General features: G+C 44.1%; 1 non-coding gene across 1 annotated transcript; it reads right to left on the bottom strand.

Annotated features, from left to right (window-relative positions):
- Nucleotides 1-2,339: 2,339 nt before the first annotated feature.
- On the bottom strand, nucleotides 2,340-2,413 carry Trnat-ugu. The gene has a single exon. It is a non-coding gene; the product is annotated as a tRNA-Thr (tRNA).
- Nucleotides 2,414-25,455: the final 23,042 nt, after the last annotated feature.

The following is a 25,455-nucleotide window of genomic DNA, read 5'->3' as shown; positions in this document are numbered from 1 at the left end:
AGCATTATGGCAAGAAATAATACAATGTAAACAGTACTCATTATTTACAGAATGAAGCAAGTAGTTTGATTGACAAAACAGGTGCCAGCATGCAAATATTAAGCTACCAGTAGGATATAAAAAGCAACTGCTCAGTATAACTGTGGAGGCAGCATCTCTATTCAAACCAGCAACTTTTTTAAAGTTTCTTTATTAAATGTACCTCTGGTGCCGGCATGAATAATACTAAGCAATACAGTGGCAGGTAGATTAATTTTAATAGTGATTAACTTCTACAATTTGCCTGTCTTTTGTTAATGTATATGAGTAATTCTGCATCACTTAAGGCGCTTCTACTTGCTGGGATTTTGTCTCAGATCAGATTTTGTGTTTTGTATCAGAAAAAGAATTAATGAACTCCGTATGTGTTAAGGGAAGTATTGTTTTACTCTCTAAAGATCAGGTAAACCAAAGAAAATCTCACTTATGAAAGGGTATTATTTCACTATCATTGCAGGGATATTACCACGAGTTGAAAGTTAGGATGTATGTGGGTCGTTATAGGTGAAACTCGATGAAAGACCGAAGATTTTAAGATGACATATCATGGATCTCTAACTCACTACAGAAGTTTTCACAATAATCAACGTTTACTTGTGTATTAGGATATACATTGTTTTGGTATATCTACTGGATAAAGAAAAAGTCATAAAATGTAAACTCTTATTTTGCACAAAAACCGGACTTTACGGATATAAACGAATTTCATTTCCTGTAAAAACATAACAAAACATTTCACATGTATTGTCGAGGAATCGTCAGAAAACTAACGCTGCCTGCCAAACTGGTATTCTTTCTTCCACTCCTGTGGAAGCGGCGAACTTAAAGACTCACATCGCAACAAAAACAAGTATCAACTTAATAAGTGTAATTTTGTTGCTTGTAAACAACACTGTCAGCGCGTTTTATCTGACCACATATAAAAACCACAATCATCGCATTAATGTTAGAAATTTCGGAGAAGTTGGGTTAACTGTACTACTACACTTCCAACAGCAATACGACAAGTTGTTTTATTGTCAACATCAATGCTTTATTTCAGCTACATCTTAGAAAAAGCATAACTGTCGTCTTCGGTTCCCGCATATCTTAATAACAGAAAACACAGCTTTCTGCCCCGAATCAAGTGTCTTAGATGTTGGTTTCAGATTTCAACATGGCAGAGATAGGGATATGCACAGTCTGTCATTTATGGTCTATGTTCGGCGGCAAGTAACGTAGCTATGTCGATGCGTGAGAAACAGCGTGCAGTAATCGACTTTCTACCAGCAGAAAACATGGCTCCAATTGAAATACGTAGACTAATTACAGCTACGTACGTGATGATTGTATCAATATCAGTAATGTGCGACGTTGTGTTTTTCGGGCTCGTTATGAACGAAACGGTGGTGCTAACATCAACGTGTATGACAAAGCTCGGAGTGGACGACCGCGTACGGCAACCGCAGATTTCAAGCTGGCGCACCCCAAATCTTATCTGCCATATATCCCGCTATCCAGAACTATCAAAAAAACTTTCTTCTCATTCTTCTACTTCCTTTCGAAACAAAAATGCCTCCTCCTGAATTATCGAGCCAGTTATTGGATTTTCTTTAGCTTGATGTTGAGAAATCCACACATAAAGGGCTTCTCTTTTCTTTTCGTATTCTGATGTTTTCATGATCTTATGATGCGTGAATTCTGATCTCTCTTTTTTTTTAAGAAAAAAGAAGAAGAAACCTACTGTTCCATCGCCTGTGTCCACCTTTGCCTTCTTCTTTTCCGTGCTAAATCTGTCTTACCCGCTGTTGTAACGGCAAAATGCTTGCCTGGAAAAAGAGGTCATGTGATCCAATCCCGGTCGCCTCATGGCTTTTGCAGTCTTCGTTTTAACCTAGCCTTCATTTCTCAGTGATACGAGAAGTCGCCAAATACGACTCGTGGTTCGAATTCCACGTTAAAGATTAAGTTCTCTTTGCCCTGGTGCATAGGTGTTGTGGGTAAGAAACACGCAAGTCGCTGAAGTGGTGTCCAATTGAAAGATTTACACCAGGACTTAGGCCGTGTCCTACGTGAGCGACAGAAGCGAGCGACAGAATACAACCGCAGGTGTAGTTACGGAAGTGTCCTACGTTAGCGACATCTGTGTCGCTGCCTATCTCCCGCTGCAACTGACGACGTTTGAATTCAAACGTGTTTGAATCTAGTCATTGCAGCACGCGCGACACAGAGGGACAGCCACGTGTCTTCTTACAATGAAATGAACTCCCTTAGCTGCTTACAGGCGTTGACATACGTCAACGGGGACAGATGAAAATGTGTGCCCCGACCGGGACTCGAACCCGGGATCTCCTGCTTACATGGCAGACGCTCTATCCATCTGAGCCACCGAGGACACAGGATAGCGCGACTGCAGAGATTTATCCCTGGCACCCCTCCCGCGAAACCCACATTCTCAACGTATTGTCCCGCACTACATTCGTAGTGCCTCCGCCCATTACACTCATTACTCGCGGCGCGTTGCCGATTCCCGTAAGAGTTCGTGCTCTGTTTGTGCATTCGCACAGTAGAAGAAGATGGTCAAGTGGCCGGTGAGCCTTAACTATGTGTATACTAAGATGGTATCTATTCTTTCGGACATGTATATGTCATCAGTGTACATGTCCGAAAGAACAGATACCATCTTAGTATATATACGTGTCTTCTTGGCAAAGCAGTGGAGCGGACGTGACGGCAGCTATGAATTACTTAACATCCGATTTTAAAAAACTATTCGGTGAAAAAATTTGATTCTTCCGCAACCTATAGCTTGATATCCTTAAATGATAAAGGCCAGAATTTATTTTCGTTGTTCGTCATAGTTACTATGCTGCACGAAATTGAGTACATGGCTGCAAGAAATTTTTAAGAATTTGCAGAGGTAAAATCACATTGTGTAAACTTTCCGTATAGTTCATTTAAGGCTACACATTATTGTGTATGAAATGTAACCAATATATCAAAATTGCATTTAAAATTGAGACCGGAGTGATACCTCTTTTCATTCTTGGGATATTGGTTGTTATATCCGCGGACAGGTCGCTCGCGGCGCGTCCGAACCGTTCCTGCCCTTCGGGAATCAAGTGTTCGTAAAAATCGTCGTATCTCATAAAAGGTTCAAGATATCGAAACGACGAATTTTGGAAATGACAGCACACAGAAAGGACTATTTTATTACATGATTAACACAATACGTTTTTGTAAACGCGTGAGCAGAGCGAATACAAGACTCCCTATAACTTACAAAATGCGGTTTTGTCCAAATTTTCATAACCAAACAAAGGGAGAGAAATAGGTAAACGTGGTATCAAGGTGAGCAGCATGAGGTCTAGCTTGGGATGAAAATATTTAACTGCTTGAAAGTAATCGGGGTAATGAACGAAAACTTAATTATTAAGCTGAGGAAAAATTGAAATATTTCACGAAAAACTGCTGAAAATGAAGTTTCAAAAAGTCATCTGTTCAAGACCTAGCTGTTTTGCACACAAAAAGATACATGGGTGCGGTATTTAAATGTGAAAAAGGCTTCCTTCGAATCAAGTACGTTAGGAAGGCAAACGAGGAGTCAGTAAGATCATGCTTCCTGAATAAATCTTGAAATTCAAAAATGGAAGAAGTGTCAAATATTTTATGAAATGATTTGTGTAAAAGAAATAAGTAGATCAGAGAAACGTTCTACATGCCTTTGAATGATACTCGAAATCATGAACAGAAAATGAGGTGCACCAAATTTTTCCCTAATATTTTTTATTTCAAACTTTTAGACAAATCATTACACAAAATGTTTGACTTTCTTTTCGAAAATTTTCTAAGCTTTTCTTTTATGGTCTATTTACAGTAATCGAAACGCTTGGCCTTAGCACCGACTGTTGATGAATTACGTTCGCAACATCAAATATCTGTAAAATTTCATGGTTCATTGTAATTTACTACGAATTAAATGTGTGTGATATACTGGGATAGGTGTGAAGATCAAGTTCTTTGGCACGACCTTAAAAATATACTTAGCGATGCAGTGTGAACAGTATACATAAAACTTAGTACACAGAATCGTAACTGAGCCAGTAAAAATATGATGTGTTTACAATACCCCTACACAACAGCTAGCTATTGCACAGTTGTATAAATCTGTGTAGTTATGTTTGTATATAGTGTAGTTAGTCATGTAGTAGTCATTCCTCCGCATTTATTGACTGTTAAAGGTTCTTGGTCAATTAAAAAATATTCGTATTTAATTTGACGAGATTGTCGAATGCTCCTCTGCTCATTCACGTGTATTCGAAGAACTTGTCTGGTGATTTTCGTAGTTGACGATACCTATGAAATTCTCCAAGGAGATTCCTCCCTTTGTAAATTTCATGCACATCATTCTTTTTCGCTTCGTTTTCTTAAGTAAATCTAATTCTGTAGCCTTAGTCTCCAGCTACAGTATTCTACAGGTTAAGGACGCCGTTTTACAGAAACAGCTGGTTGGCTCTAAGCAGCCATCTTGTAGCGCGACAGGGTCGCTCGCATGCTGTACACCCAAGGTTTTCACCCGATGTTGCTGCTTGTCGCTGGACTGTCGCGTATCCAGAAGTCACTCGCTGTCGCTCACTTCTGTCGCTCACGTAGGACATGACGTAGAGTCACACGAAATTATTATGGTATTGCTAAAGCTTTCATCCCCAAAGAAAAAGATTACCTCTTCTATTTGAACAGCCAGCGCTAATATTGACCAAAAATCGTAGGAACAGTAATAAATACGTAACACGACCCGATTGCAGATACGCACTAACCCGCACTAGGCCTGATCAGACACCAGTAGTCTACCGTACGTGAAAAACCAATAGCGGCTAAAGCAGACACGCCTGTAAACAACGAATGTGTGCGCATCTCGATGGCTGACCACACCCCCTACTTGTGTAGTTTCGATATTATTAATGACATTCTTTTGATTTTTTTAAATGTAGTAGTCATACGTCATCCATCTCGGATTAAGCCGAGGCTGGAATCACCATGACTCAAATTACCTAGGTTTTACTGTATTGACATTCATCTGTGTATAAACAGAATGACCCAGTGGCAGTATGGAATTAATGATGTCTTTCATATCTTCAGAATAATAGGGTACGTAGACGAAGTCGGTGATGGAAACTAATTCAAACACAAACACTGAAGTGTGTATGACAGGTCCAGAAGAGAATCGGAGCCATACCGGTGCAGTTGTATAAAGATTTAGTTCAAAATGGTTCAAATGGCTCTGAGCACTATGGGACTTAACATCTGAGGTCAACAGTCCCCTAGAACTCAGAACTACTTAAACCTGCCGGCCGGTGTGGCCGTGCGGTTCTAGGCACTTCAGTCTGGAGCCGCGTGACCTCTACGCTCGCAGGTTCGAATCCTGCCTCGGGCATGGATATGTGTGATGTCCTTAGGTTAGTTAGGTTTAAGTAGTTCTAAGTTCTAGGGGACTGATGACCTCAGATGTTAAGTCCCATAGTGCTCAGAGCCATTTGAACTTAAACCTAACTAACCTAAGGACATCACACACATCCATGCCCGAGGCAGGATTCGAACCTGCGACCGTAGCAGCAGCGCGTTTCCGCACTGCAGCGCCTAGAACCGCGTGGCCACCGCGGTCGGCTAAAGATTTAGTAGTAGGATAAGAAAACCAACGTGCACTCCATGTGCATACCGGGTGGAGTCATTCCAGATGTGTAAAGGGTCCTTCCGGATCCCATGAAGAGCACAGGGTGCAGCCAGCTGCAGTTGGTTGCCCACGTCCATACCAATTATGTGTGTCACTTTGGATCAAAAGAGATTCTCTCTAGTTTCGAGCGGCTAACAGAAGTGGTAAGGGCTGCCGGTCTTGCTTGCAAGATGAAAGCAGAGCTGGCCATTTGCAGCATAGTTGACAGGACCGATTGCGGACCTCTGGTACAGAGCCGAAATAAATGGCTCTGAGCACTGTGGGACTTAACATCCGAGGTCATCAGTACCCTAGAACTGAGAACTACTTAAACCTAACTAACCTAAGGACGTCACACACATCCATGCCCGAGGCAGGATTCGAACCTGCTACCGTAGCAGTCGCGGGCTTCCGGACTGAAGCGCCTAGAACCGCACGGCCACCGCGGCCGACTACAGAGCCAAGTGGTGGGTCCGAATCAGAGGCTCAGACGACTCTGCGGCAGTGTAGGCTGCAGATTCCTCGACTTACGCCAAAGGGTGGTTAGGTTTCGGGTTCCACTGAATAGGTGTCCATTAGACGCAAGAGGCAGCTACACGGGTAGCAGGGGCTGTGTGGCGTGGACTGGGCGGTTTCTTAGGTTAGAGGGTCTCGGGAAAACAGAAGATGGGCTTCAGTAACGAAGGGTGCAGGCTGAACACAGGAAGAAATTAGATACATGAACCATTGGTATAACAGTTGTAAATTGTCGTAGCTGTGTTGGGAAAGTACCAGAGCTCCAAGTGCTAATAGAAAGCACTGATGTTCAAATCGTTATAGGCACTGAAAGCTCGCTAAAGCCGGATATAAGCTCAGCCGAAATTTTTGCGAAGAACCTAGCGGTGTTCTGAAAGGATAGGCTAAACACCGTTGGCGGTGCCGTGTTTGTTGCTGTCAGAAGTAGTTTAATTCATCATGAAATTGAAGTAGATACTTTCTTTGAGTTAGTATGGGCAGAGGTCATTGTTGGCAACCGGAATAAAATAATAATTGGATCCTTTTACCGACCTCCCAATTCAGATGATACAGTTGCCTAAAGGTTCAAGGAAAACTAGAGTTTTATTTCAAACACGTACCCGACTTTAATTTACCCTCGATATGTTGGCGAAAATACATGTTTAATTCCGGAGGTACACATAAAATATTATCCGAAATTGAGCTAAATGCATTCTCTGCAAATTATTTCGAACAGTTAGTTCATGAGCCCACGCGAATAGTAAACGGTTGTGAAATCACACTTGACCTCTTAGCAAACAAATAATCCTGAGTTAATAACGAGCATCAAAACCGATTCAGGGATTAGTGAACACAGGGTTGTCGTAGCGAGACAGAATATTGTAATCCCCAAATCCTCGAAAAATAAGCGAAAAAAATACCTTTTAAAAAGAAGCAGATAAAAATTTACTTGACGCCTTCCTGAGAGACAATCTCCACTCATTCCAAGTTAATAATATAAGTGTAGACCAGATATGGCTTGGATTCAAAGAAATAGTATCGGCAGCAATTGAGAGATTTATACCAAATAAATTAACAAACGACGGAGCTGATCCTCTTTGGTACACAAAACGGGTTAGAGCACTGTTGCAGAAACAACGAATCAAACATGCCAAATTTGAACAGACGCAAAATCCCCAAGATTGGCGATCCTTTACAGAAGCTCGAAACTTAGCGCGGACTTCAATGCGAGATTCTTATAACAGTTTCCACAACGAAACTTTATCTCGCAACCTGGCAGTAAATACAAAGAGATTGTAGTCGTATGTGAAGCATATTAGCGGCAAGAAACAATCAATGCCTTCTCTGAGCAATAGCAGTGGAGATACTAAGACAGTGCTGCCAAAGCAGAGTTACTAAACACAGCCTTCCGAAATGCCTTCACAAAAGAAGACGAATTAAATATTGCAGAATTCGAATCGAGAACAGCTGCCAACGTGAGTAACGTAGGAGTAAATATCCTCTGAGTTGTGAAGCAACTCAAATCACTTAATAAAAGCAAGTCTTCTGGTCCAGACTGTATGCCAATTAGATTCCTTTCGGAGTATGCTGATGCATTAGCTCCATACAAGAAAGGTAGTAGGAGTAATCCACTAAATTACAGGCCCATATCGTTAACGTTGGTATGCAGCAGGATTTTTGAACATATATTGTGCTCGAACATTATGAATTACCTCGAAGAAAACGGTCTATTGACATATAGTCAACATGGGTTTAGAGAACATCGTTCATATGAAAAACTAGCTCTTTATTAACATGAAGTGTTGAGTGTTGTTGACAAGGGATTTCAGATCGATTCCGTATTTCTGGATTTCCGGAAGGCTTTTGACACTGTACCACACAAGTGGCTTGTAGTGAAATTGCGTGCTTATGGAATATCATCTCAGTTATGTGACTGGATTTGTGGTTTCCTGTGAGAGAGGTCACAGTTTGTAGTAATTGACGGAAAGTCATCGAGTAAAACAGAAGTGAGTGGCTCTGAGCACTATGGGACTTAACATCGATGGTCATCAGTCCCCTAGAACTTAGAACTACTTAAACCTAACTAACCTAAGGACATCACACAACACCCAGTCATCACGAGGCAGAGAAAATTCCTGACCCCGCCGGGAATCGAACCCGGGAACCCGGGCGCGGCAAGCGAGAACGCTACCGCACGACCACGAGCTGCGGACAAAACAGAAGTGATTTCTGGCGTTCTCCAAGGTAGTGTTATAGGCCCTTTACTGTTCCTTATCTATATAAACGATTTGGGAGACAATCTGTGTTGTAACCTGTTGTAACCGCGACCGGAACGGTCGCGGGGTGGCCGAGAAAGCGCGGGGGACCAAACAGAGCGGCCCGCGAACAAACAAGCGAACGGAAAGGACGGACACGAAACAACGTCGGACACTGGAGAGAGATCTTACGACGACAACACGCAAGAAGCAACGGAGTTACAGAGACAACCAGACGAATCCAAGACGTCCACTAGTAATGAAAACAAAGAACGGTAAACACGCTGTCTGTTATCGAGCCGACATGCAAGACTTACGCAATGATTAGACTCGCTGGCTGAGCGAGAGGCAGGCGCTTAAATACTCTATCGGCGGGCGCCGCTATTGGCCGCTGGAACCATGTGTTCCACTGTGACGCCCTCACACTAAATGCGAGTCAGGAGGAGCTCGTCGCCACAGCTTACAGCGCGATGGTGCACAGACCTCTAGGGGTCCTCGACGTCCATGACGTCTGCCGGGGATTCAGATTCTGCGGCGCGCGGTACCAGAATCAGAGCAGCCGTGTTCGGTTGTTTGCAATTGACGCTGTCGTTTATCGACTAATAAAGTCATCAGAAGATCAAAACAAACTGCAAAGCGATTTAGAAAAGATATGTGAATGGTATGAAAAGTGGCAGTTGACCCTAAATAACGAAAAGTGTGAGGTCATCCACATGAGTGCTAAAAGAAAGTCGTTAAACTTCGGTTACACGATAAATCAGTCTAATGTAAAAGCCGTAATTTGAACTAAATACCTAGGTATTAAAATGACGAACAACTTAAATTGGAAGTAACATATAGAAAATGTTGTGAGGAAGGCTAACCAAATACTGCGTTTTATTGGCAGGACACTTAGAAAATGTAACAGACCTACTAAGGAGACTGCCTACACTAGGCTTGTCCGTCCTCTATTAGAATAGTTCTGCGCGGTGTGGGATCCTTACCAGATAAGACTGCCGGAGTACTTCGAAAAAGTTCAAAGAAAGGCAGCACTTTTTGTATTATCGCGAAATATGGGAGAGAGTGTCACAGGATTTGGGCTGGACATCATTAAAAGAAAGGCGTTTTTCGTTGCGACGGAATCTTCTCACGAAATTCCATCACCAACTTTCCCCTCCGAATGCAAAAATATTTCGTTGACACCGACCTGCCTGGGGATGAACGATCACCACGATAAAATAAGGGAAATCAGAGCTCGTACGGAAAGATATAGGTGTTCATTCTTTCCATGCGCAGTACGAGATTGGAATAAAAGAGAATTGTGAAGGTGGTTCGATGAACCCTCTGCCAGGCACTTAAATAAGATTTTCACAGTATCCATGTAGAGGAAGATGTCGAGAAACTTTGCAGATGCAAAATGAATAGGTTGTTCTTCTTGTCTTTGAGCGAAATAAACCAGTTGAAGCGGTATCATGAGCCTGCAGTAAGAATAAATGTGGGATTTGGATTACGTCAGGAAATATTACTGGAGAACTGAGTTTCACATTCTTTTTCTAACCAGGCCAGCGTCATGGAGCCGGCCGAAGTGGCCGCGCGGTTCTGGCGCTGAAGTCTGGAACCGCGAGACCGCTACGGTCGCAGGTTCGAATCCTGCCTTGGGCATGGATGTGTGTGATGTCCTTAGGTTGGTTAAGTTTAACTAGTTCTAAGTTCTAGGGGACTAATGACCTCAGCAGTTGAGTCCCATAGTGCTCAGTGCCATTTGAGCCGCGTCATGGATTGCACCCAGAGCGAGAGGCTTCGTGGTGACAGAAACAGGTGAGTAATACTACAGGCAAGAAATATAGCCATGTTTCTTACCTACAGTTTAGAGGTATCTTTCAGAGTCAAAATTGCTTACTAGGTTTTTACACTGCCTGAAAGAACCAGATGTATACCTAAAGAAGGCACGATTCACAAAACCTGACGGTTGGCTACCTTAAGGGCGAATGAGTCATCTCGCTACCTTCGGTGTTACTCTCTCTCGAGAGTCTTTACACATGACGTCATGTGATACTCTACCTTGTTACCGATTAAAATTTATCATTATTAATATAATGTACAGTAATGTACAGAATCATTGTTTGGCTTGAAATAGAAGATTCTGAGAGATGATGAAAAACTCTCACATGTTTATTGTTCCTATACTGCTGAACGCTGGTTTCGGCTAAATATGTCCTTCATAATTGGTCAATTAGTAAACGAGGTGGGACATCACTAGACAAGACAGTGAGTTATACAGTGGAGCTTTAGTTAAAATAAGATTTCCTTTTATATTTAATTTATAAAATTTGGTTTAATATTGCATACTTCTCAGTTAATTTTCTGCTACAAAATAAGTGTGCGTATACTGTCTAACGTACAACAAGGGCATAGGAAGAAATGACAAATCACTGTGTCTAGTCATAAAAATCCACAATTACACAGCATTTTGGCGAACCAATTTCTATGATAAAATTTTTGCTCATTACACCATCTTGAGATCTGCCACGAAACATGGGAAAACCCAATACAACTAGCGGATAGTCTACATCTTAAACTAATAAAATATGCCACTATGGAAAGTAATACCTTCATACATGTGGAAAACATGTGCTTAAAATGTGACGAGGCATACCTGTTTTAGAACATGTCCCATATATATGGTCCAATCACATAATTGTTACCGCCTTCCTGAATAACCACCTTTTGCAGCGTGGCCGGCTGCGCTAGGATCCACGGTTGAGGATCCATGGCAAGAACACCCCGACCGAGGTGTTCCCACACATCCCCAGTTGTGCTTAAATCTGGGAGGCTTGGTGACTAGTGGAGCACAGTAGACTCATCCTGGTAATCCTCGTACGAAGCACGTACACTACAAGCAGTGTGCCTCGTTGTCCTGCTACTATATGCCATCTCGCCAAGGAAAAACAAAATGGTTCAAATGGCTCGGAACACTATGGGACTTAACATCTGAGGTCATCAGTCCCCTAGAACTTAGAACTACGTAAACCTAACTAACCTAAGGACAGCACACACATCCATGTCCGAGGCAGGATTCGAACCTGCGACCGTAGCAGTCGCACGGTTCCGGACTGAAGCGCCTAGAACCGCTCGGCCACCGCGACCAACGAGGAAAATCAAACTGCATGTAAAGGTGAACATGGTTCCCAAGGATAGATACATACTTGTGTTGACCCATTGTGTCTTCCAGGATAACTAAATCACTTAGGGAATGCCACGAAAACAATATTCAGACTATAACGCTCCATCCTCAGGCCTGAAGCCTTCCAACGATTGTTGCTAGGCCTCACACGCAGACGGCCATCTGTGATTAATCTGAAAAGGCCGCCTGTTGCCACTCAACTGAATTACAGCTGCGGTATTGGCGAGAAAATTTCAGCCTTCGCTGCTGATGAACAGCAATCAGCATGGGTGCATGGACTAGGAAAAATAAGAAGAAATCGTAAAATAAATTATCGTCGAAAGGACGGACTCAGCATATAAAAAAGTCAAAATAACCTTCGGTGACATTAAAAGAAAAGGCGGCAACATTAAGAGTGCAGTGGGAATTACATTGTTAAACGCAAAGAAGACAGCGGATACCTGGAATGAGCACCTTCATGGCCTCTATCAGGGGGAGGAATCCTCTGATGCGTGATAGAACAACTTGGAGTCGAAATGCAAGTGATTGGGGATCCAGTATTAGAGCCAGAATTTAAAATAGCTATGGAAGACTTGGTAGGGGTAGGCAACATTCCATCAGGATAAAATCATTAGGGGAAGTGACAACCAAACGATTAGTGAAGCTGTTGTGTGGAATCCTTGGGAAAAGCGACATACAAATAGACTTGTGTAAAAATATCATCCCTAAAGTTCCGAAGATAGCAAGAGATGATAAGTGCGAGGACTATCATACAATGACCATAACATCTCAAGTATCTAAGTTGCTGAAAAGAATAATACCCAACAGAGTAGGAAATAAAACCGAAGATCCGTTACATGGCGATCAGTTTGCTTTATGAAAGGTAAAGGCACTGGAGAGACACTCCTTACGTTGAGACTGGTAACGGAGTCAAGACTGAAAGGAAATCAAGACACGTTGATAGAAATTGTTGACGCGGAAAAAGTGTTGAGCAATGTAAAATAGTGCAAAATGTAAGCTGTAGGGAGAGACGGGTAAAATACAGTATGTACAAGAACTAACAGGAAACAATGAGGCTGGAGGATCAAGAACGAAGTGCTCGGATTAAAAAGGCTTAACACAGGGATGAAGTCTTTCGCCTCTACTCTTCAAACTATACGCTAAAGAAGCAAGGTTCAAGAGTGGAATTAAAATTCGGGGTGAAAGTATATCAGTGACATTATTCGCTGATGACATCGCTATCCTCGGAGAATATGAGGAATTTCAATATGTGTTGAATGGAATGAATAATGTAAGGGGTACAGGATATGGATCGAGAGTAAACTAAAGAAAGACGAAAGAAATGAAAATTAGCGAGAATCTTGACAACTAAACTGATGATCACAAAGTAGACAAAGTTAAAGAATTCTGCGACTTTGGAAGCAAAATAATCGACTACGGACAAAGCAAGGAGAATATAAAAAGCAAACTAGGACAGTAAAAGAGGCCATTCCGGTCCAGAAGAAATCTGCTAGTATCATACATTGGCCTTAATTTGAGGGATAAATTTCTGAGCATGTGTGACTTGAGCACAGCGTTGGATTATGGACAATAGGAAAACAGGAACATAAGAAAATCGAAGAGTTTGAGATGTAACGTTACAGAAGAATGTCCAAAATTAGGTCGACTGATAAGGAATGAAGAGATTCTTCTCAGAATCGGCGAGGAAAGCAAAATATGGAAAACACTGACAAGAAGAAGGGACACGAAGGTATGACATGTGTTAATACAACAGAGATAAATTCCATGGTACTAAAGCGAGCTGTTGAGGATACAAACTGCTGAGCGAGACAAAGATTGGACTATATGCAACAAATAATACGAGACCTAGGGTTATAGTTGTAAGATTAACGTAGGCTACTCTACTGATCATAGACTACGTCAATTTTCCTAATAGCCTTGGTCAGTTAAGATCGTAACCACGTTACCTGTAGGTTAGGTGTGTTGCATACCTATCGGGCGTTACCTCATTTCGATCTCTTTGCCTGTGTATACAATCAGTCTCTTACTAGATTCCACCAGAAACTGGAAGCAATGAACTGTCTAGAAACTAAGTGAGGATATATGAAGGGACACGTAACCAGTGGAACATTTTTGTTCTACATAGGTATCCTCGTGTTTGTTACTTGAAATAAATAGTATATGTTGCAAGACTTAAATTTTCGATGCTTAATTCTGGTTTTATTCGAAAACAAACGTAAAAAAGAGGGATATTGTAGTAAAAACAGTAAAAACAATAGACTTATCACATACCACCAGAAAACGCAAATTCCTCAATAAATGGAAAATTTAAAAATGCATCGCTTCAGTAATTTGTAGAGCTTATTGTAGTGACGTAACAAGACTGTTACGCCACTTGAGGTAGCCGAAAGAAAGGCACGCGTACACACACACCGACGGGCGTCAAGTCTGGAACAGGTTAACCATTGAATGGTAGCAAGAAAAGTACGTAGCTGCTTTATACTCAACTTTACTGATCCTTGTGATACATCTCTCTTGACTATACAAATGCGACTCTTAAGATACATGCACTGTTACAATTGGTGCCTTGCTAGGTCGTAGCCAGGGACTTAGCAGAAGGCTATTCTAACTGTTTCTCGGCAAATGAGAGGAAGGCTTCGTCCGTATTGTCGCTAGCCATGTCCGTACAACTGGGGCGAGTCTTTGTTCGTATCACTAGACCTGCCTTGTGGTGGCGCTAGGTCTGCGATCACACAGTGGCGACACGCGGGTCCGACATGTACTAAATGGACCGCGGCCGATTTAATCTACCACCTAGCAAGTGTGGTGTCTGGCGGTGACACCACATTCCTCCCCCGCAAATCGGCGAACGGTCGTGAGATAAGGCTTCCGCCCGCCGTGGGGAGGACCCCATGTTGACGTATGCGATGAGGTGGGGAGCCTAACAACAGGCGAGGCTGTGCCACCCGCACCCGGCCATTCGGTCCGAGGGGAGCTAGGAAACGCCTGAAAACCTAGTCCAGGGTGCACGTCAACATGCGGTGTATGCGCCCGTAAAGAAACAGGAGGGGCCGAAGGGTCGACCTCCATTGCGTCGGGGTAGCCGACGCGCGATGACGTCATGTGGTCCGGAGCGGGCGGGAGTTCCAAGGCGGAGGACAGCTGGTCACGGGAAGCGATCGGCGGTGCGTGACCCTGGGAGGCGCTTGGCGGTTGCAGCGAAGCGTCGAATGCGGGCTGCGCCGGCGGGAGTACCGGCGGCGGCGGCGGCGGCTGCTGCGGCGGCGCCGCGTCGCCATGGGACAAAATGGAAGAAGCATTGTGAAGAAAACGATGATAGTAAGTAATTTTACCCAACACACTCTGCAGCTGTTTCACATTTTGAGGGGAAGGCAATTCTTGTATGGCACGGAGGTGCTCTGGACTCGGATGTATGCCTTGGGCATTGATGACATGGCCCAGGTATGATAAGTCACGAGCAAAACACACACATTTGTCCTTCCTCAAGCGAAGACCATTTTGTCGCAAGACCTGAAATAATGTTCGTAGGTTCTCAAGATGATCTTCTTCTGTCTGTCCGGAGATCACTATATCGTCCAGATAGTTTGCTGCAGTAGGGACCGACGCACAAATAGTTTGTAAATATTGCTGAAACAATGCAGGGGCGGATGCACACCCGAATGGCAGCCTTTTGAACCTGTACAATCCAAGATGCGTGTTAACCACCAATACGCGCTGGGATTCGTCGTCCACCGGTATTTGCAAGTACGCATCGGCTAGGTCCAACTTTGAAAAATATTTTCCCGGGCACAGTTTAGCAAAAAGATCTTCCGGGCGGGGCAAAGGAAAAGTAGCAGTCACTAGTTGTGGATTCACTGTGGCCTTGAAGTCCACGCAAAGTCTCAATTTTCCGGAAGGTTTTGGCAAAATTACTAAGGGTGAGGCCCAGAGAGAAGCTTGCACACGTTCAATTACACCCTGTGATTCTAGATCGTTTAATGTTCTTGCGACCTCATCACGCAATGCGTGGGGAACATTGCGCGCTCTGAAAAATTTCGGTTGCGCGTTTACTTTCAGTTCCAAATGTGCTGCATAGTTTTTAGCGCAACCTAAGCCCGGTGCAAAAATGTCTGCAAATTCGTCACATAAGCGAGAAACACTGTCTGAAGGCACAGTTTGATTCACTGATAGGACCTGATTGACAATAGACATGTTAAACAACTGAAATAAATCTAAACCAAACAAGTTCACTGCTGTAGAAGAACGAAGAACGTAAAATGACAAGTTTTGTTTGTCCTTTATATGTGGCAAGAAGGCTGCACTGTCCTAACACAGGAATGAGCTGTCCTGAATAACTTTTTAGCGTAACATTTGCGGCACGCAACGGAGGTGCGCCCAGTTGTTTGTACGTGTCGTGATTGAGCAATGAAACTGCAGCTCCGGTATCGAGCTGGAATGGTATCACTTTGCCTTCAAAGTCTAAGTCCACAAAAAGTTTATTGTCCTGCTGACGACAAGAGCGACTGTTTTGTGCAATTTGAACAGACACTGGTACAGAATCACTTGCTAATTGACGTGATTTCCGGCGACGTCGACGCACAGTTTGTGTGGGACGAACACAGTCACTGTTAGAGAAAGTGGCACTGGACGAATCGGAATTAACAACATGAATGTCCATGGGCGAAGGTCCACGATCCTGAGTGTCCTTGGTTCGGTTCCGGCGCGAAGCAAAGGGCCTGGAATGGTTGTGATTGTCTGATCTGAGCTTTTTCTGGCAAACACTTTGAACATGTCCTTTCGTATTGCAGAAAAAGCAAATAGCTTGGCGTGACGGGCAATGTTCACGCGAATGTCTAGTAGCACACCGCGGGCATGATTTCACTGCATTTGTGGGCTGGCGCGGCACACCTGGTTTACAGCGCGGCGGCAGCTGGGTCGAAGGGCGCGAGGCCCGGTTACCGGGCCGCGCAGCGCGTCCAGCGGGCCGGTTAATGTGACACACGGCTGGCGAAGTTTCAAAAGATTCCTGAGCACAGTCAAGTGTGTCTTGTCTATCCAATATGTCTATCACTTGTTGAAGGGAGGGATTAACTAGTTTCAAAATTTGCTCCCGTAGGCGAACATCAGAAACGTTCTGTGCAATTGCATCACGCACCATTGTATCTGAATAAGAAAGACCACAGTCACAGTCAAAGGCCCAGTCCCTAGCAAGTCCTTGCAATGTTGCTACCCACTCCCTATTAGTTTGACCGGCCGTACGTTTTGTACGAAAAAACGTATACCGTTTGCAACCACATTAACTGTTTCTTTGAAATAGGCATCTAAAGCAGACAAAATTTCGTCGTATGACAGAGTTGCTACGTCGCGTCGGGGAAACAATTTCACTATCACACGGTAGGTGGACACACCGACACAAGAAAGCAAAAACGGCTGCCGCTCATTACCTTGAATTCTGTAGGCGGCCAGATGGAAGCCGAACTGTCGGGACCATTCTGGCCACGACTCGTGGTTCGGGTCGTAGTTCCTAAAAGGCGGTGCAACTGCGAGTTGTGGCTGCGGTAGCGGTGAAGCGGCGGCCGCCGCATCGGTTTGAATGGCACGTTGACCCTGGACGAGCTGTCCTAGGGCATCCAATAACGCCTGCGTCTGCTGATTCTGCAAGCGATAAAATTCGGACAGTACATCTGGAGAAGCCATGACACAAGTAAATGTAAGCAATCAGAAAAAACACGTTGCCTTGAAGCCTCGTCGCCAATCTGTTGTGACGTAACAAGACTGTTACGCCACTTGAGGTAGCCGAAAGAAAGGCACGCGTACACACACACCGACGGGCGTCAAGTCTGGAACAGGATAACTATTGAATGGTAGCAAGAAAAGTACGTAGCTGCTTTATACTTAACTTTACTGATCCTTGTGATACATCTCTCTTGACTATACAAATGCGACTCGTAAGATACATGCACTGTTACAATTGGCGCCTTGCTAGGTCGTAGCCAGGGACTTAGCAGAAGGCTATTCTAACTGTCTCTCGGCAAATGAGAGGAAGGCTTCGTCCGTATTGTCGCTAGCCATGTCCGTACAACTGGGGCGAGTCTTTGTTCGTATCACTAGACCTGCCTTGTGGTGGCGCTAGGTCTGCGATCACACAGTGGCGACACGCGGGTCCGACATGTACTAAATGGACCGCGGCCGATTTTATCTACCAAAAAAAATGGTTCAAATGGCTCTGAGCACTATGGGACTCAACTGCTGTGGTCATAAGTCCCCTAGAACTTAGAACTACTTAAACCTAACTAACCTAAGGACAGCACACAACACCCAGCCATCACGAGGCAGAGAAAATCTCTGACCCCGCCGGGAATCGAACCCGGGAACCCGGGCGTGGGAATTTAATCTACCACCTAGCAAGTGTGCTGTCTGGCGGTAACACCACACTTATACACTCCTGGAAATGGAAAAAAGAACACATTGACACCGGTGTGTCAGACCCACCATACTTGCTCCGGACACTGCGAGAGGGCTGTACAAGCAATGATCACACGCACGGCACAGCGGACACACCAGGTACCGCGGTGTTGGCCGTCGAATGGCGCTAGCTGCGCAGCATTTGTGCACCGCCGCCGTCAGTGTCAGCCAGTTTTCCGTGGCATACGGAGCTCCATCGCAGTCTTTAACACTGGTAGCATGCCGTGACAGCGTGGACGTGAACCGTATGTGCAGTTGACGGACTTTGAGCGAGGGCGTATAGTGGGCATGCGGGAGGCCGGGTGGACGTACCGCCGAATTGCTCAACACGTGGGGCGTGAGGTCTCCACAGTACATCGATGTTGTCGCCAGTGGTCGGCGGAAGGTGCACGTGCCCGTCGACCTGGGACCGGACCGCAGCGACGCACGGATGCACGCCAAGACCGTAGGATCCTACGCAGTGCCGTAGGGGAGCGCACCGCCACTTCCCAGCAAATTAGGGACACTGTTGCTCCTGGGGTATCGGCGAGGACCATTCGCAACCGTCTCCATGAAGCTGGGCTACGGTCCCGCACACCGTTAGGCCGTCTTCCGCTCACGCCCCAACATCGTGCAGCCCGCCTCTAGTGGTGTCGCGACAGGCGTGAATGGAGGGATGAATGGAGACGTGTCGTCTTCAGCGATGAGAGTCGCTTCTGCCTTGGTGCCAATGATGGTCGTATGCGTGTTTGGCGCCGTGCAGGTGAGCGCCACAATCAGGACTGCATACGACCGAGGCACACAGGGCCAACACCCGGCATCATGGTGTGGGGAGCGATCTCCCACACTGGCCGTACACCACTGGTGATCGTCGAGGGGACACTAAATAGTGCACGGTACATCCAAATCGTCATCGAACCCATCGTTCTACCATTCCTAGACCGGCAAGGGAACTTGCTGTTCCAACAGGACAATGCACGTCCGCATGTATCCCGTGCCACCCAACGTGCTCTAGAAGGTGTAAGTCAACTACCCTGGCCAGCAAGATCTCCGGATCTGTCCCCCATTGAGCATGTTTGGGACTGGATGAAGCGTCGTCTCACGCGGTCTGCACGTCCAGCACGAACGCTGGTCCAACTGAGGCGCCAGGTGGAAATGGCATGGCAACCCGTTCCACAGAATTACATCCAGCATCTCTACGATCGTCTCCATGGGAGAATAGCAGCCTGCATTGCTGCGAAAAGTGGATATACACTGTACTAGTGCCGACATTGTGCATGCTCTGTTGCCTGTGTCTATGTGCCTGTGGTTCTGTCAGTGTGATCATGTGATGTATCTGACCCCAGGAATGTGTCAATAAAGTTTCCCCTTCCTGGGACAATGAATTCACGGTGTTCTTATTTCAATTTCCAGGAGTGTATAAAACATGTTTATGTTATTCATAAGCAACTTTCACATTTATCAGTAATAAGCCTGAAATAAGTTCTGCGGAAATTTTTACAAAGTCTCTGACGGTGTTCAGGAAAGATAGATTAGGCAGAATTGGTGCTGGAGTGTTTGTGTCTGTCAGTAGTGGTTTATCTTGTAGCGAAGTCGAAGTAGATACTCCGTGCGAATTGGTATGGGTGGAGGTTGTACTTAACAGCCGAACTAAGTTAATAATTGGCTCCTTCTACCGCCCCCAGACTCCGATGATATAGTGGCTGAACAGTTCAGAGAAAATTTGAGTCTCGTAACAAATAAATACCCCACTCATACGGTTATAATTGGTGGCGACTTCAACCTTCCCTCGATATGTTGTTCTTGTTCAAAACCGGTGGTAGGCAGAAAACATCTTCTGAGATTGTCCTAAATGCTTTCTCCGAAAATTATTTCGAGCAGTTAGTCCACGAACCCACGCGCATTGTAAATGGTTGCGAAAACACACTTGACCTCTTAGCCACAAACAATCCAGAGCTAATAGAGAGCATCATGACTGATACAGGGATTAGTGATCACAAGGTCGTTGTAGCTAGGCTCAATACCGTTTCTTCCAAATCCACCAGAAACAAACGCAAAATAATTTTATTTAAAAAAGCGGATAAAGTGTCACTAGAAGCCTTCCTAAGAGACAATCTTCATTCCTTCCGAACTGACTATGCAAATGTAGACGAGATGTGGCTCAAATTCAAAGATATAGTAGCAACAGCAATTCAGAGATTCATACCTTATAAATTAGTAAGAGATGGAACTGATCCCCCATGGTACTCAAAACAGGTCCGAACGCTCTTGCAGAGGCAACGGGAAAAGCATGCGAAGTTCAGAAGAACGCGAAATCCCGAAGATTGGCTAAAATTTGCAGACGCGCGAAATTTGGCACGGACTTCAATGCGAGATGCCTTTAATAGGTTCCACAACGAAACATTGTCTAAAAATTTGGTAGAAAATCTGAAGAAATTCTGGTCGTATGTAAAGTACACAAGCGGCAAGACGCAGTCAATACCTTCGCTGCGCAGTGCCGATGGTACTGTTACCGACGACTGTGCCGCTAAAGCGGAGTTATTGAACGCAGTTTTCCGAAATTCCTTCACCAGGGAAGACGAATGGAATATTCCAGAATTTGAAACACGAACAGCTGCTAGCATGAGTTTCTTAGAAGTAGATACCTTAGGGGTTGCGAAGCAACTCAAATCGCTCGATACGGGCAAGTCTTCAGGTCCAGATTGTATACCGATTAGGTTCCTTTCAGATTACGCTGACACAATAGCTCCCTACTTAGCAATCATATACAACCGCTCGCTCACCGATAGATCTGTACCTGCAGATTGGAAAATTGCGCAGGTCGCACCAGGGTTTAAGAAGGCTAGTAGGAGTAATCCATCGAACTACAGACCTATATCATTGACGTCGGTTTGCAGTAGGGTTTTGGAGCATATACTGTATTCAAACATTATTAATCACCTCGAAGGGAACGATCTATTGATGCGTAATCAGCATGGTTTCAGAAAACATCGTTCTTGTGCAACGCAGCTAGCTCTTTATTCGCACGAAGTAATGGTCGCTATCTACAGGGGATCTCAAGTTGATTCCGTATTTCTAGATTTCCTGAAAGCTTTTGACACCGTTCCTCACAAGCGACTTCTATTCAAGCTACGGGCCTATGGGGTATCGTCTCAGTTGTGCGACTGGATTCGTGATTTCCTGTCAGGAAGGTCGCAGTTCGTAGTAATAGACGGCAAATCATTGAGTAAAACTGAAGTGATATCAGGTGTTCCCCAGGGAAGCGTCCTGGGACCTCTGTTGTTCCTGATCTATATAAATGACCTGGGTGACAATCTGAGCAGTTCTCTTAGGTTGTTCGCAAATGATGCTGTAATTTACCGTCTAGTAAGGTCATCCGCGGACCAGTATCAGTTGCAAAGCGATTTAGAAAAAGATTGCTGTGTGGTGTGGCAGGTGGTAGTTGACGCTAAATAACGAAAAGTGTGAGGTGATCCACATGAGTTCCAAAAGAAATCCGTTGGAATTCGATTACTCGATAAATAGTACAATTCTCAAGACTGTCAAATCAACTAAGTACCTGGGTGTTAAAATAACGTACAACTTCAGTTGGAAAGACCACATAGATAATATTGTGGGGAAGGCGAGCCAAAGGTTGCGTTTCGTTGGCAGGACACTTAGAAGATGCAACAAGTCCACTAAAGAGACAGCTTACACTACACTCGTTCGTCCTCTGTTAGAATACTGCTGCGCGGTTTGGGATCCTTACCAGGTGGGATTGACGGAAGACATCGAAAGGGTGACAAAAAGGGCAGCTCGTTTTGTAGTATCACGTAATAGGGGAGAGAGTGTGGCAGATACGATACGCGAGTTGGGATGGAAGTCATTAAAGCAAAGACGTTTTTCGTCGCGGCGAGATCTATTTACGAAATTTCAGTCACCAACTTTCTCTTCCGAATGCGAAAATATTTTGTTGAGCCCAACCTACATAGGTAGGAATGATCATCAAAATAAAACAAGAGAAATCAGAGCTCGAACAGAAAGGTTTAGGTGTTCGTTTTTCCCGCGTGCTGTTCGGGAGTGGAATGGTAGGGAGATAGTATGATTGGGGTTCGATGAACCCTCTGCCAAGCACTTAAATGTGAATTGCAGAGTAATCATGTAGATGAGGTAGATGTAGAACAGGGAACTCTCGTATTTAATCATGATGAAGAACACTATATTGAGAACAAAATAATAACAATAATTGTACAGATTTTTTGTGTCTGTAAACTGTACTTGCATCAAAAGTAACTGTTTTGGGTACATAAAAGTGCAGAAGTCAAGTGATTAACTAATTTTTATTATTATAAAATGTAATTTATATTTTGAAACGAAATAAAATACACACTGAACTACGTGCAGTTCTAATTATGTGTAAAACATAGAAACAAATGAGCAAAACACAAAGAGAAATTATCGACTGACAGTTTCTCTCTCACGCATTCATTTATACTTCTTTCGTTAGCAATGCTACCAATACTACCGGTAATCCTACAATTTACTACGTCATTTACATACTACACCAAAACTACTGAACAGTAGCTTTGCTAGAGCGTAACTCTGCCTAGTGTGCACGTACTACCCTGTGATGGAGGGGGAGGGGGGGGGGTAGTTCGGGGAAAGAGACCAAACTGCGAGGTCATCGGTCTCATCGGATCATCGGATTAGGGAAGGATGTCGACCGTGTCCTTAAAAGGAACCATCCCGGCATTTACCTTGAGCGATGTAGGAAAATCACGTGAAACCTAAATCAGGATGGCCGGACACAGGATTGAACCGTCGTCCTCCAGAATGCGAGTCCAGTGTCTAACCACTGCGCGACCACGCTCGGTGAGATTAAGAGCTCGGCACAGGACGAGAATTCATGAGAGGCCACAACAAACCAGTCAGAAGGCTGATGAGACAAAAATGTAAAGAAATAAATAAATAAAATAAAAACCTGAATTATCTTTCGTTCATAATCATAGATTGTGCTGTTTAACTGTAGACATGTACGTGACACTTGGATACATGTGCATAAAGCATGTCTGGAAATGTTTTAATGGAATGAGAAAGACACTGAACAGAAAAAAAATCGTGGAGTATATGTGTGTGTTGTAGAATGAGATTTTCACTCTGCAGCTGAGTGTGCGCTGATATGAAACTTCCTGGCAGATTAAAACTGCGTGTCCGACCGAGACTCGAACTCGGGACCTTTGCCTCTCGCGGGCAAGTGCTCTACCAACTGTGCTACCGAAGCACGACTCACGTCCGGTACTCACAGCTTTACTTCTGCCAGTACCTCGTCTCCTACCTTCCAAACTTTACAGAAGCTCTTCTGCGAACCTTGCAGAACTAGCACTCCTGAAAGAAAGGATATTGCGGAGACATGGCTTAGCCACAGCCTGGGGGATGTTTCCAGAATGAGATTTTCACTCTGCAGCGGAGTGTGCGCTGATATGAAACTTTGCAGAAGAGCTTCTGTCAAGTTTGGAAGGTAGGAGACGAGGTACTGGCAGAAATAAAGCTGTGAGTAGCGCGCGTGAATCGTGCTTCGGTAGCTCAGTTGGTAGAGCACTTGCACGCGAAAGGCAAAGGTCCCGAGTTCGAGTCTCGGTCGGGCATACAATTTTAATCTGCCAGGAAGTTTCATGTGTGTGTTGTAATCTGTGAACTTGTTTTTCCGTTGCAGTAGGCTGCTGCAAAATGAACTGTTGCGGGCACAGCAATGACACCACTCAGCAGTGCTCAGTCTATCACTAGGTCAGAAACGTTTATCGTCTTTAGCCGGAAATAAAGATTTTTTCAAACTTATGAATAATAGTGAGTTTGATAAAATTATGTAAATGAACGGAAGACAAGAGACATAAAGCTAGCTACGTCCTGGGAATGTAGCACTGGAGCAGATGCCTTGATTGCAAAACCTAATTTTCAAAGGGGCGTTATTTTTAACGAAAATTATGTACGTATGTAACTAAACAGACTTAATGTATTGTTTGATAAGCTAATAGCAAGAGGAATGGGTATTTTAAATATTTCAGTGACACACCTTGTAGTCTTTCATTATGGATGTATACGAAGCAAGTTTACAGTAAAGCATGTAAAACTGTGTTAGAGGATATCGGACGGTTAGATGCTTCAGGATGTCCTGTGAATGACAGATGTAACATTCGACTTACAAATTAAAGGAAGTTTGGTTTATTGAAAGAAGAGTGGAATGTTGAATGTGTTACTGGATACATCAGTGAAGGAGCAAAAACGTACGCACCCGAGACTGAATCAGGAAGCGTAATTCACAGAGCGAAGGGTTGGAATACAGACTTCTGTTAAAGAGGTAACCACAGATGATTAATGGTAATGTATGTTGAATTCTGATGTTGAAACAGCTGTACGTTGTGTTATTCAGGCCCATCACACTTGGGTTTTATGACAGTACATATTTGACTTTTAATACTGAATCCATACTAACCTATCGTAGACTATCGTGACTGATTTAACACGAATTGTAGCCATTTCTGTGCAGTCGCTTGAGGAACTACAGACATGTAGTAGGCACGAGCCCCTGCTGCACGGTTTCAGCAAAGGGAAATCCAACGTGGATACGATAAATCACACAATGAATATTGTGAATACTTCAGACGATAATTTTGTTATAGGCATAATAATTGATATAGCTTGCGCGTTTGATAGTTTGTGGCGGACTGCACCGTTCAAAAGACTGAACCAGATACTGTCCCAGGTGTCTCCATAACAGCCTACGACATTATTGCAGAGTCATGCAGGTGCACTTAGACGGAAAGAAAATTGTGTAAAACATCACCAAAAGTTGTCCACGGGGTCTTGTTTGTGGTACGGCGTTCTGGGATGTTGATATAAAGTCTTGACTGACCCAGCTTCAGAGTATAACAAACTCCAGAAGCTGCATCGCATACGCAAACGATCTGCTAATTATAGTGTCTGTCAACACAAAGGCTAAATGAGAGGAAAATAATACGATGGTTCTTGAAAGACTAAGTAACCTATGGGTTCAAAACAAACGAGACGATAGCAGCGCACAAAACAGATTTTATGTTCATAACAGGAACGTTATAAAATCCTACCATCAGAATAAATGGGCAACTTGTAAAAAGAATATAATTTTAATTCACATCAACGAAAAGCAAAACTAGCAGAAATCGCCAGCAAGGGAGACATTAAAATCTTAAATAAAATAGCAACAATTGACCAACGGTGTTTTCAGCTGCCACTAAGCGCAATCTTACACGTTATTATGGGCTACAGGTCGAGCGTTTGAGCTCAAAGAGCCAGAAAGGTAAGGACTACACAGGCTTTACCGCGAGCATGTAGAATTGGACTCCTGTGCCGGGTAGGAGAGCATAGAACAACACCAA

Source organism: Schistocerca piceifrons, chromosome X (genome assembly GCF_021461385.2).
Source record: "Schistocerca piceifrons isolate TAMUIC-IGC-003096 chromosome X, iqSchPice1.1, whole genome shotgun sequence".
In the NCBI taxonomy this organism is placed as follows: Eukaryota; Metazoa; Arthropoda; class Insecta; order Orthoptera; family Acrididae; genus Schistocerca; species Schistocerca piceifrons.
This window is presented reverse-complemented; position numbering and strand designations above follow the sequence as displayed.